Source organism: Poecilia mexicana, unplaced genomic scaffold (genome assembly GCF_051168715.1).
Source record: "Poecilia mexicana isolate PSO_F unplaced genomic scaffold, ASM5116871v1 scaffold_2, whole genome shotgun sequence".
In the NCBI taxonomy this organism is placed as follows: Eukaryota; Metazoa; Chordata; class Actinopteri; order Cyprinodontiformes; family Poeciliidae; genus Poecilia; species Poecilia mexicana.
This window is the reverse complement of record NW_028263371.1, coordinates 46,114,598-46,126,938: the sequence shown is the minus strand read 5'-3', so window position 1 is coordinate 46,126,938 and position 12,341 is coordinate 46,114,598. Positions and strand designations below refer to the sequence as shown.

The 12,341-nt window shown below is 36.4% G+C and overlaps 1 protein-coding gene across 1 annotated transcript in view; it reads right to left on the bottom strand.

The window, feature by feature from the left end:
- The window catches only part of erbb4b (erb-b2 receptor tyrosine kinase 4b), a 186,278-nt gene that overhangs the window by 81,124 nt on the left and 92,813 nt on the right, over nucleotides 1-12,341 (bottom strand). The gene's annotated exons all lie outside the window — the stretch shown is intronic.

Here is a 12,341-nt window from a genome sequence, read left to right as displayed (position 1 = left end):
ACACTTTATTCCATCCGATTTAACCGGAATTGCCCCATTTTACACTTGACCAGCCCTGTCAGGTCATGAAGTCAGAGGAAGCACAAAATGTGCAAGCAGCTTCAAGAAAGGAAAGGAAACTTTTAAAGATATTTTGAAAGGCTATGCTTTTTAAGCATAGTGAAACCTTCATAACAAAAAGTTGAAAATATAAAACAGAAAGGTTGTGCTTTTTTTCTTTTGGAGAATCCATTTTAGTGATGGAAGATTCTTTATACAAAATGACAGTCTAAATTCTCAAAGTTGGATGGGATCTGCTAACTTTACATACAGAGAGAGAATGACGCAGACATGACACACAGTTAAATACCGTATAAGCACAAATATAAAATGTCAGACACTTTAAAATGCTAACTTTTTGGTCTTTTTGTTTTGAAACGGTTTCGCAGCTTAGCTGACTAACACACAGTGTCTGCTTTTATTCTGCTCCTAATATAAATAAGAAGAAATCACAGCAGAAAAGCTGCTTAAAGTAAACAAAACAGAAAAAAAATACTTAAGAATCTAACATACAGCAGTAAATGGAATATTTTAATAATGAGGTGGACACAGTTCTTCATCATTTAAAATTATATTCCAGCATAAACTGTAAGATGTTGTGATGTAGCAAACTTTTACAGTTACAAATGTGAAAAACAAAAGTGAGTAAATTGAAACCTATGCCATGAATAAAACATGATATAGTTCTTTTTAGTTGGCATTTCAATGTACCGATCCCTCTGTTCCACAACTTGTAGCAGTTTAGTGTATAGATTTCCAGGGATAGACAGCTCTGTAACCTCTGACTTTTTTTATTTTAACCAAAAACCTTTTATGAAGACATTTACATTTTCAGTTTATACATAAACTAAAATAAGGTTGTTATTTGTGGTTTTCACAGTGAAATCAGAATCAGTTATGGTCTAATTTGGCAGGCGTGAGCATTACAAAAGCAATTATCAAAAATTTGTCATGCCATCTTAGAGGGATCCACAATTAGTTTAACACATTGGCCTAAATATGTTGTAAAATTGTTTGCGATATGCCAAAACTCATAATTATAAAAAAAAAAGTGTAACTGTTATTATATTTTTTTCATCTATGGAGGTTCCCGTTTTTTTACGGGTTTTACTGGGTGAAGGTTGGTTCAGTTCTGCACTGGAATCTACAGCGTAAACACAGGAAGGCTAGCTTTACCCGAGTTTTTTTTTTTTTACCAAATTATGTTTGACTGTTGTAATGCCACACTGCGGTGCTGTTGGCAGTAATTTAGAAAAAAAAAAAAAAAAGAAACTGAGCAAAATAGTGAGGTGAGTCTGCATGGCCTCCCACAAAAAAGAGCACAGTGGGGAAAGAGCTGAACACAACTTTCGAAGGACCTACATTTTCACCCTCGATGTTTCTCTCCAGAAGACTTGGAGCCATTTGTACAAGCAAAATTGATCAAGTACCTTACAGGTGGTCATTTCCCTTTGAAGCTAAAACAAAATGCAGTGAGAGAGTTTTTAGCCACAATACGCCTAAATCCTAATGCCGGCTAGCGAGAGAGACACTGGGAGAAACATCAGACAGGCAATGCTGGAAGCGCTTTTAAATTATAACAAAGCTATTCTTACTTTTGTCTATACTGAAGGTGAAACCAAGAACATGACATCAAACCTAAGACTGGACGTTAAACGGGTGTTACCAGACCAGACAGCGCTGCTTACAGAACTACTAACCGGATCACACAGTCCGACAGAATCTTCCATCACTAAAATGAAAAGGTGTGTGTCATTCACTGATTCATTCACAAAGCTGAAGGTGGCAGCAGCAGCACAAACACCAACTTCTTCAGCCAATTCTGTCCTCATCATCGTCATTAATCTTTGAGAATTCCACATTGCTATCAATCCCAACACGCTCCAGTTCAAAATGAAAAGGCTTAATCTTACTCACAGCTGTTTTGGCTGGTCGGAGCTAGTGCAATGGGACCAAGCATGTCATTTACCCAGAATCCATTGTAGTGTAAACAACATGGTGACATTCATGTGACTTTTTTTATTTACAAAAACCACATACAGTATTATTGTATTGTTTTTACATTTAAAATAAACATTTCTAAATTAAAAGTCTCTTTTACAACTATTCATAAACCCCTTTAAGAAGTTTGTAAAACTTACATTTTATTCAAGTATGATTTGCACTTCTTTATCAAACCAAGGTTTGATTTCTTGGTCACACATGCATAAATATACACAAACATTCATGAATATAGATGGTGGTTTTAGATTATTTTTGTGCTTGAGTTTACATCTACACAATCCTAATGTTTATTTGAGCTAGATAGAGCAGAAAAGAGAAAGAAAACAAATGAAGATGGCAGAAAGCAGCACAGAGACAGACGATGAAAAAGAAACACAAAGTAAAGCCTAAAACCAGATTTGCATTATTTACAGAGCTTGTGTGTTCTCCATCTCCATACAAACAGCTTACTGACACGGGGCTAAAACCAATGAGACCAATAATCTTACATAAGGCGTCCTGCCAGCCCCGCACAGTACCGGCCAAATATTCTCACAAAATTTTGATTAAATTATGCTTCTTGGGAGGGGTGGTGCTGGTCCGATTCCACAGGTTTCCATCTCCCGACTTCAGTTCTTCATCTTCATCCCACTACATGTGCAGTAGGGATAGGGAAATAAATAAATTCTGCTTCTCACCACAGGAGGGATATCACTCATTCGTGAGGATTCCATGTCACAAAAATCTAATTGTCTTCACAATAGGATACAGCTGGCAAAGAAGGATGACGGACAAGCCAAAAAAAAAAACAAACAAAAAAAAAAAAACCCTCGAAGCCAAGTAGTTATGTCAAAACTGCCAGGAGGGTCTCTCAATCTTACTCTTGAATCAAGCATCCACTGTACACCATCCAACATTTATGAGAATTCTGGTTGGTTGCTTGATAATAAGGACCAAAATACAATAAATGTTGCTGTAAACATGTCAATGGCACAAGAGGACATGTGTCATGAGTAAAACAAGTATCTTCATTTACAGTTTGAATTAGATGTTTACATACACCAAATCTCGCTGCCTTAAGTTAAATCAGACTACACTCCTCTCATGTCAGTTAGAATTACCAAACGTGTTTCTATTGTCCAATTGGCACAAGAAGAGAGAGAATACATTAGAGATTTATCCATTAATGTTTACTAAATCAGAAGTTCACATCCATTTCCTCAGTATTTGGTACCATTGTCTTTGAACTCCATGACTTGACTCAAATATTTATAGCCAAAATAGCAAACTGTTTCTCACAGCAGTTTGCTAGATTCTTTAAGTTGACGACAGGTGGGCTTAGTTATCAATTTGAACTAATGTGGAGTACTTTTACATTTTTAGATAGCACAATATGATTTATGTAGAAGTACACTGATTAAAGAACCTCTTCTTCCACTACCACCATTGAGTAAGAAAAAGGATTCACTTGACTTTGAACTCTAAGCTATACGCAATTTCTCTGGAAAGTCATTGTGCTCTCTAGAGAAGCTCTATTGGCTGAGGAAGGCACATATAATACATAAATGTAATTCCAGAATGTCTTCCTAGTTCCTGTGAGACTGGGGAAAAAAGGCATGAAACATGCCACAATTTCATCAAAGCCCCTGGCATCTAAATTTTGCACAAAGTGCCCTATGATAAGTTCACAGTCCTACAGTCATGCCTCTAACAGAGGCTGGGAGCAAAAGTTGGAAATATTATTCTTGAATCTCTATATGTATACAAAACCCACAGGAATAATGTGGTATTTATATCTATAGAAATGACACAATTTGAAATCTCCATGAACCAGGCATTTTGTCCCTTTGTTTGTTTTTATACATTTTTAACAATTACATTTTGCATGCAACAGATATTCAAATTAGCCTGTTTAATGAAACAAATTAGTTTTGTGTTTGTCCTACAGAGAAATGCCACCAACCTTCGGAAAACGTCCTGTTTGGTATAAAATACACAACTTTCTGAAAATAATGTAGTGTGTTTAGATAATGAGGCCCTGAAAAGTACTGTAAATCATCTCTTCCTGACACTTTGAAAGCCAACACAAAAAGCAACTTTAGTTTGTTTTTTTTTTCACTAGGCCTGCATTATCTGAAGTTGATTGAAAGCAGAGACAAACTCATCTGTGAATGACAAAGCTACAAAGGATTAGCTGCCAAAATGTGGTTAAATAAAGATTTGAAAATGCAAGTAGCAAAACACAATTATAGATATTTGTGCAGAAAGAGAAACAAGAAACAGCTCACAAAATAAGTCACAAAAACGTATGTCCAACAGTATTTGAATGACATTGTTCCCTTATAACTGGTTCTTTATTGTTTATAACAATTGTGCACTCACTCTTGTATCAAGAAAAAAATAAATACTTTATAAGACCCCTGATAATATACTAAACCCATATTGGCTTTGTTTTCATTAGAAGGACTACTTTGCTTACTCAGTATGTATCAAGAAGCCAGAGGGGGATCAGTGGTTAAACCTTGTTGTAGGAAGGGGAAAATGTCGTAATTAATTTTTCCCAAATAGCAATAGTGCAGCTCACGATTCTAAAATTATTTCTCCTCTCCAATCTGTTTCTCTGTATTAAAATGTGTTTAACAAGTTTTAGTATTTTGTGTTCTAGATAAACTTTACTGCTTCTGTGCAATATTGTCAGATAACTGTTTTGTATACTGAATATTAATTACAAATATATCATGATTTTAATTAGCTTTGACAGTAGGAGTTTTTAAAGAGACAGGACAATTTCAAGGTGTCATATTTATTTTAAGCTATATTTGGTAAATACAGGCTGACGTCTTAGCATAGTTACTGGATTGTGCTATAAAATGGCTATAAAATTCACCCCTTAAACTAGCAGGTATGATATTATCTGAGATGCCATTGCCCTCTGTCTCACTCAGAAACTCTGAACTTTATTGGAACACAGTTGTCGTGAGGTGTTGGTGGTGAGGGAGAACGCAGGCGGGCCCAGGTTGTAGAAGAAAAATTATGATTTTAATGAAAAAGCCACAAAAACAAAATCCAAACATACAAACAGCACAGGGAAGAACGGAAGACAAAAGGTCCATGACTGAACAGACTGGTACAAAGAACAATGATGGTCGACATTAGACGAGGACCCGACAAGAGGCAAAGGACACAGGTGGACTTAAATACACAGGGAGGGTAATTAGGGAACAACACACACCTGGGAAGCAATCAAGGGGGAAGAGACAGGACACCACAGAGACTCAGGGAAACAAAACCTAGAAAATAAACACACATTAAAACTCAAATCCTCACAATAGTTTCAAGAAGTTTTTCAAATAACAGGACATCTGTCTGTATCTGGAGAAAACCTAAAATGATGTCATCACTGGGACATGTACAGAATAGTGATCCAAAATAAACATCCATAAAAATGAAATATAAAACATGTTAATTTTATTTACATAATTTTTGTGGCAATCAATGTGGAGAGATTAATTTATCTCAGTTTGCAAATATTGCATATTTAAAGTGTTTTACCTATTCTAAACAGTTTCTGCAGAAGATCTTCTGGAGAGGTCTGTTTTTAACAAACCATCTGGCACATTAGATTGAGGCACAGTTGCAAGAGCAAACACAGACAATCAAATTGTTAGACAGAAAGAATCTAGAGATATAGAAATACACTCAGCCCTGCAATTACATTAGATAGACAGGCATATATTTCACATAAAGACGTTTCTTCTTTGTTTCTTATTTGCTCTAGCAGTCAAACCAATGATTCAGTCTGGGGTTTCTTTGCTGTCTCAATGAGATTTAGCATTGTTTCAGCTCAGTAAAGCTTTCAGTTCGGTTGGACAGCAGTGAGAAACTGAAGAACTGCAGAAAGATGCTAAAGTATTATGAGTCCAAGAAACTAAATGCTTAGACGCTGCCCCAACTGGACTAGCAGCGGAGATGGAAAGCTCAAAGTATTTATAGGCTGCTCTCAAAAGTCAGACCAGCAGAACTGCCAATATCTGTAAAAAAAGATACAGTAAACACATGCTCAAGCAAACACTCACACAGACACACATAGGTCAGATTTCTTAGTAATGAGAACCTCATTACAATACATGCCTTGAGCATCAATTAAATTACTAGTTTGCTTCATCTGTAGGCCTGTAACCAGGGGGATAGTCATTTTAATGTCTACCTAAGAGCTGAGGGAATGTGGGCATATAATGTCAGCAAGGCTTGACTGTTCCTTTGCAACTTTGGTTACAAATCGATTTTTAAAAACAATACAAACAGAGGTTTCACTGCAATGTTTTATGGTCAAGACACTGAAAAGAATGTGCTAATCTATAAGGTAAAGCTTAGAGAAACAGCTTCAGAAAATATTAAGCTATCACTTACTAATTTGTTTTACTATTTTCATAGTATTGTAAGTTCATTTTTTTATACCTGTTTCTGTTTATGTTCTAGATTTTGGTCTAGGGTGCTTCTCTCATGGCTACATAACCCCCTGCAAGACTGTATTTGTAGCTGTCGTATGGATACAAGTCTATACAACGAAAAAAGAAATACTGCCCAGGACGAAAAAACAACTTACAAATGCAGCACTGATAAATAGCAACAAGGAATTTTCTAAGTAAATTCCAAATGCTCATTTTGCCACACCTAACATGTCATTCACTTTGGTTTGAGCTATTCGTTTGTTCACAATATATCAGGAAAGCAAATCCCTGACTTTTCTCTGCAAAAGGTGATCTCTCCTTCCATCCATCATCTGCTTCTACCAAACAGTCTTTATCCTCTTCCTGCTAAAATGCAACAAAAAAAAATACACATATGAACTGCACGCATATATCTATTATAATTAAACTATAATATGCATTATGCAGAGACCATGACTCCAAATCCAGTGACTTTTTGGAGGTCAATATTAGACTCTAATACAAAGTGGGTTTTCAACTGAAATTAATAATATTGTAATAATGCTTAGGAAAAAGCTATTCAACAATTTCAGTTTTACTATACACACAATTATAATTAGAGGGTAGAAATGCATCAGTTTTGTATCAGATTTGTAATGTCAAGTTTTTGTATAGAAACAATTGTAGTTACTGCGACCCGATAGGGCTCACGGAAGAAGTATGTGGTGGGTTCACTGATCAGAAAATTATATTTTTGAGTTTCCAGTTGGCTCGTCATCCATCAGGGCCAATCAAGTTTAATATATTTTACTATGCTAATTTCTATGTTATTTCTTAGTAACACAAGAGCAAATAATATTAACCATATGATTATCATTTCAATGCTCATCAAGCAGTGTTTCCATCTTCCAAATCAAAGTATGAATGGCCCAGTTTTTATACAAGTCCTCTGAATTTAATTTCCTACATGGGTAACACTTCAATAACACAAAATTTCACATTCCCCACTGTTCCCACTGCTTCCTTTGAGACCCAGTTCATCCAACCTTCAATCTCAAACCAAAATAACATTGATAGTACAATGCCTGGGTAATTCCTTGATAATATCATTTTAGTGATGCAATTGATAGTGAAAGTACCATTTGCACTATACATTCAACCTAATATGACTTGGCGATCAGTCTTCATTTACATTGTGTAAGAATGTCCCATAATTCCTCATTAACCACACTGTTACGTAGAAAACTGAAGCACAGAGCAAAACTGGCAGCCATTTTAGACTGAGTAAGAAATATGCTCAACCCACTGGAAAGAAACCACTTCATTTTAAGAAGAACTAGGATTCAAGTGAGATATGTCCCTAAATCCAATAACTTATTTCTAATATTTTTTTCTTCCCAGTTTGGTGATTCAACATGAAGTCTACCTAACAGTTGAAGAACCTTCAATAAATAAAAAAACATTCAGAATTGGATTGAATAATGAGTTTCTTGATATTAGTTCCATTGTGTGACACGTATGACACCAATGCATCATAAATTTCATGTCTTCTGTAAAGTCGGTGAAAGGAGCACCTCCCACAGGAACGGCATGCAATTTTAACACTGGCACCTTAGTTCACATTTGCAACGGTGCTACCCGTTCATGTGTAATTGCACTTTTATGGGTAACTATTGACCTGAAAAGAACAACTGCATTAATTTGAACACATAAAAGTGCTTTACAAGAGGCTCACCAGAGAGATAGCAAGCATGGGTTTGATGTCTCTGAGCACTTTGCGGTCAGGAGGAGCCGTGTGGGCTGTGTGTATGTGTTAGTGCTTGTGCATGCGTGTGTGCGTGCGTGAGTGTGTGTATTTGTGGATGTCACAGAGAAGAGAAATGAAAATGTGAAACTGAAAAAACTGAATGACTGGAAAAGAATGCTATTAAAGATAGGCCACAGACAAACACTGGTTATAAATTAGTTTTTAACTTTAGAAGTACATGCAGCACACACTCTACATACAGATGTGGTCCCATCTGTGGTTAAAGGCACCTCAGACATTGAAGACATACTTAATTTAACATGCCAAACACCATTCGTGCCTGTAGAGCTGTTTCAGTTCTCAAAATCATTTTTATGGTGTTTTAGGGCACAATGATTTTAAGCATAACACAAGCATCTTTCACTTCTGCAGCTTCTATTTCACTGCAAAATTACTCCAGATTTAAATTATTGTTTTACTTTCATTTACCTAAACATTTACTTAAGTCTAATTTAATTATTTTATTTTTTTCTCCACACTTTATGAGTTACATTAAAACATTTGCCTATGAAATAGTAGCACAGAAAAAAAAAAAAAAAAAAAAAAAAAAACTCTCTTGTCTCAAGAGGCAAAATGACCAAGTCTAAGATTATGAAAATCAATATAATAGAGGGCAAGGAAAAAAATAAACTATTTTGAAAAAAAAAGTAGAGTTAATGTTTTATCGGAGACTTTGAAGGCCGCAATGTGACAAAATATTCAACTTTTCACCAAAGGGTAGACTACTGCGTGATGGAGAGGACAACACAAGCTCAAGAGAGAGACGAAAGTGACATTGAGAAACAAAGGAAGTGTTTGTGACACGAGGAATGCCTGCAGGATATTATCGCATGGCACACACAAAAAACATCACCACACCTGACCCACACAAACATAACCTTATACTCAACACGCATCATGCATGTGGCGCACAAAACCAGCTGGTGTGCACCTACACAAATACAGGTCACATGTGCATGATACAAACGGCACAAAAAAACAGCAACATAGCACCTGTCGGTCAATTTATGACCCACACCAATCGGCCGTGTGTGACACAGCAAATAAAACAGTATGTGAACCACACAAAGCACACAATGCATATATGTATGCCTGCATATCCTATTTATTACTAATTACACTAAATAATAAGGAAAAACAAAGCCCGCCTATTTGATATAAACTCTATTCACGCTGGTCCCCAGGCTCTGATACGGTGTCTGTGACATCCAGAGGAGGAGTAGATGAAGTGACAACATTTGCTTCATTTTTACTCTTTTGGAAAAATATTTTAATTAAACTGTTGAACAGCCTGTTTGCTCATTTTCAGTTAGCTTCAGATAGTGTAGTAGTGAAAACTACCTAACCCGAGACCAAGTGAAGACCAAGACCAGAGTGTATCGCGACTTTTAAGGTCCGATAAAGACTGAGAGAGGTCGAGACCAAGTCAAGACCAAGACCAAGACCAGTGCCCCACGCTACATAACACAATAAAATTGAAATATGACCAAAATTGCTTTTTAAATTGATCTGAAAGATCCACATTCCCATAAAACACCTTTTTAATAAGCATTTTAAAAAAACTCTAAGCAAATTAAATGCTTAGAGCTGAAATAAATTTAACCAATATCATTATCAGTTCTACTTTGCTTCCATCTCTGTGCCACAATCCGCAGACGTCTCGTGCCATCCCTAAAAAGATAACACCCTGAGTGGTTGCCCATATTGCCCATGTCAGAAACCACAGTATGCCATCTGCACTATTAAATATAGCAATTAAGGCTATGCCCTAACGGTAAACAACACTAACCTATGAACAATGACCAAGATGCAACAAGCAAGAAGTAACCAAGCACAAGGCGTGCACCATGACTGTTCTCACTCTTTTTCCAGCTGTATGCCTGCCATCATGACAGGTGACGAAAGCAATCAAAGAGCAATGAGCATGTTCTAGGCTCTTCCTTTCTTGTGTTTTATTTATTTGCCCTTTAAATACATATTGATGTATGTAATTAAAAAAAACAAGCTACTGCTTTTTTTTTTTTTTTTAATTACAGAGCATTACAAAAATAAAGGATGGCTCTGAAGCTCCAATCCTATCTTATTAAAGAGCTGTTCAAGAAGAATCGGATCGCTCGTGAATCTTACTTCATTATATTGCAGACTTTGGTCACAGCGTTGTCCCATATATGCAACACATCAGTCCACACCTCCGCATAATAATGGACTCTTTGCACCTACAGAGCTGACATCACATCCACATGAGCAAAATGCTGCTTTCTTGCTTCCACTTTGAGTTACCATGACAGCTAGAAAAGACAAAGTCGTATTTCAGAGACAAATTAAGCAATACTATGAACATTGTTGTCTTCCGAATATAATGGGCTTTTAAGTTTCAATAGATTTCCAAGCGATCCTGAATTAAGAAAACGGTGGCTTGTAAATACTCGCCACTGCAAGTTAAAGCTAACGCCCCACAGCAAAGTTTGCAGCCATCACTTCACTCCGGATCAGCTTCTTCAACGTAAAACTCCCGGGAGGAGACGGATAGTAAATAAAGGAGCCGTCCCTGTATTATTTCCATGGAATTTCTTCTGTATTCAGCCTGATAGAGCAAGTGTATGGGAACGAGTGGGCAGACCAGAGCCAGATCCCACAGCAACTGATCTACCTGTACACACTGCTGTAAACACCATCCTATGTTAGCTCTTCACAAGATGCATGCAAAAGTAATAAAACTAAATAGCACGGAGACCTTAAGGAACAACAACAACTTCGAACCTAAACAGTCAGCTGAACTAGACACCAGTGCTGCCCTACTTTAAATTGTTCAGATACTTAAATAACACATTTTTACAAGAAAAATGTCCGACGATATTGCCTACTAGCATAAGCTAAAGTTAATGTTAGCCACAAAGTTTAAAGAAAGTAAAACTCACCTTTGTATATGTGAATGTATAACGAGGCGTACATCTTAAAACTTTCCTCCAGCTTACTTGTTGGGGCTTTGGGTCGATGTATAACATTAATCGTTACCTTGGGCAAGCCCTGCAAGCACCAAGTGTAAAATACCATTTTCAATAGATCGGAAGCATCCGAGCCGCTTATCCCGAACACGGAAGCTGACGTGCAAAGAGTCCATTCAGAGCAGTGAGTAACAGCTTTTTTCATACAATTTGTCCCTGCACGGCTAGCTTTGCTAACATTACGTCCACAGCTTACCTTTCTTTGAGCTTTTTCTCTAAGTGAGGAGATAAAAGTTAGACGTAGTCCTCATCGTCTGTGAAAGCGAAGCTTTGCTGAATTTACTTGGTGCTATCGGATTTCTGATTATTGTTTTCTGATGTAGCGGGATTCCATTACTGACGATTATACAGACACCTGCTGCCTAGAGAAAACCACTGCGCATGTCTTGGAGTGCCATGTGGGAGTGAATTGGGGAGGCGATGGGGGACAACAGCACATTTATTTGTTTATAAATAAACAAGTAAATGTTGTTTATTTATAAACTCTTATACAAACATATAAGAGTTTGTAATTAATACAAACTCTTATATGTTTGTATTAATTACATAAGATGGAGTAGCTTTCAACAAATAAGCAATTTCCCCTTGGAGATCAATAAATTATATATTCTACTCTATTCTATTCTATTGCTTGTATTTTAATCGGTATGTTTTGCATAGATGTTAACAAATAAACTGGACAATATGCTGGCAATTTAGTGATAATTTTATAGTTGTGGTCTTGACCGGCCTTGAAATAAAATCCCAAGTCCTCTACACCCGAAACCGTGATGACACAGAGACCATAATAATAATAATAATAATAATAATAATAATAATAGTAAAAAAAAAAAAAAACAGAAATGTCCAAATAATTATACTAAGATAGTTTTTTAAAAACTCAAAGGAAAAACAAAGTATGCACAACACAGGCAGCTTTAGCTTATAGATAAACACGATCTATATTTTCTTTTGTTCCTTTGCAAAGTTGGTGCGTGCAGCTTACGTTCCTGTGTGCTCAAGTCAGGAAATTATGGTTTTTGGGTTTTTTTAAAGCAATTATTTCTGCACTTGCACATTGGCCACCGAAAGGTGTCC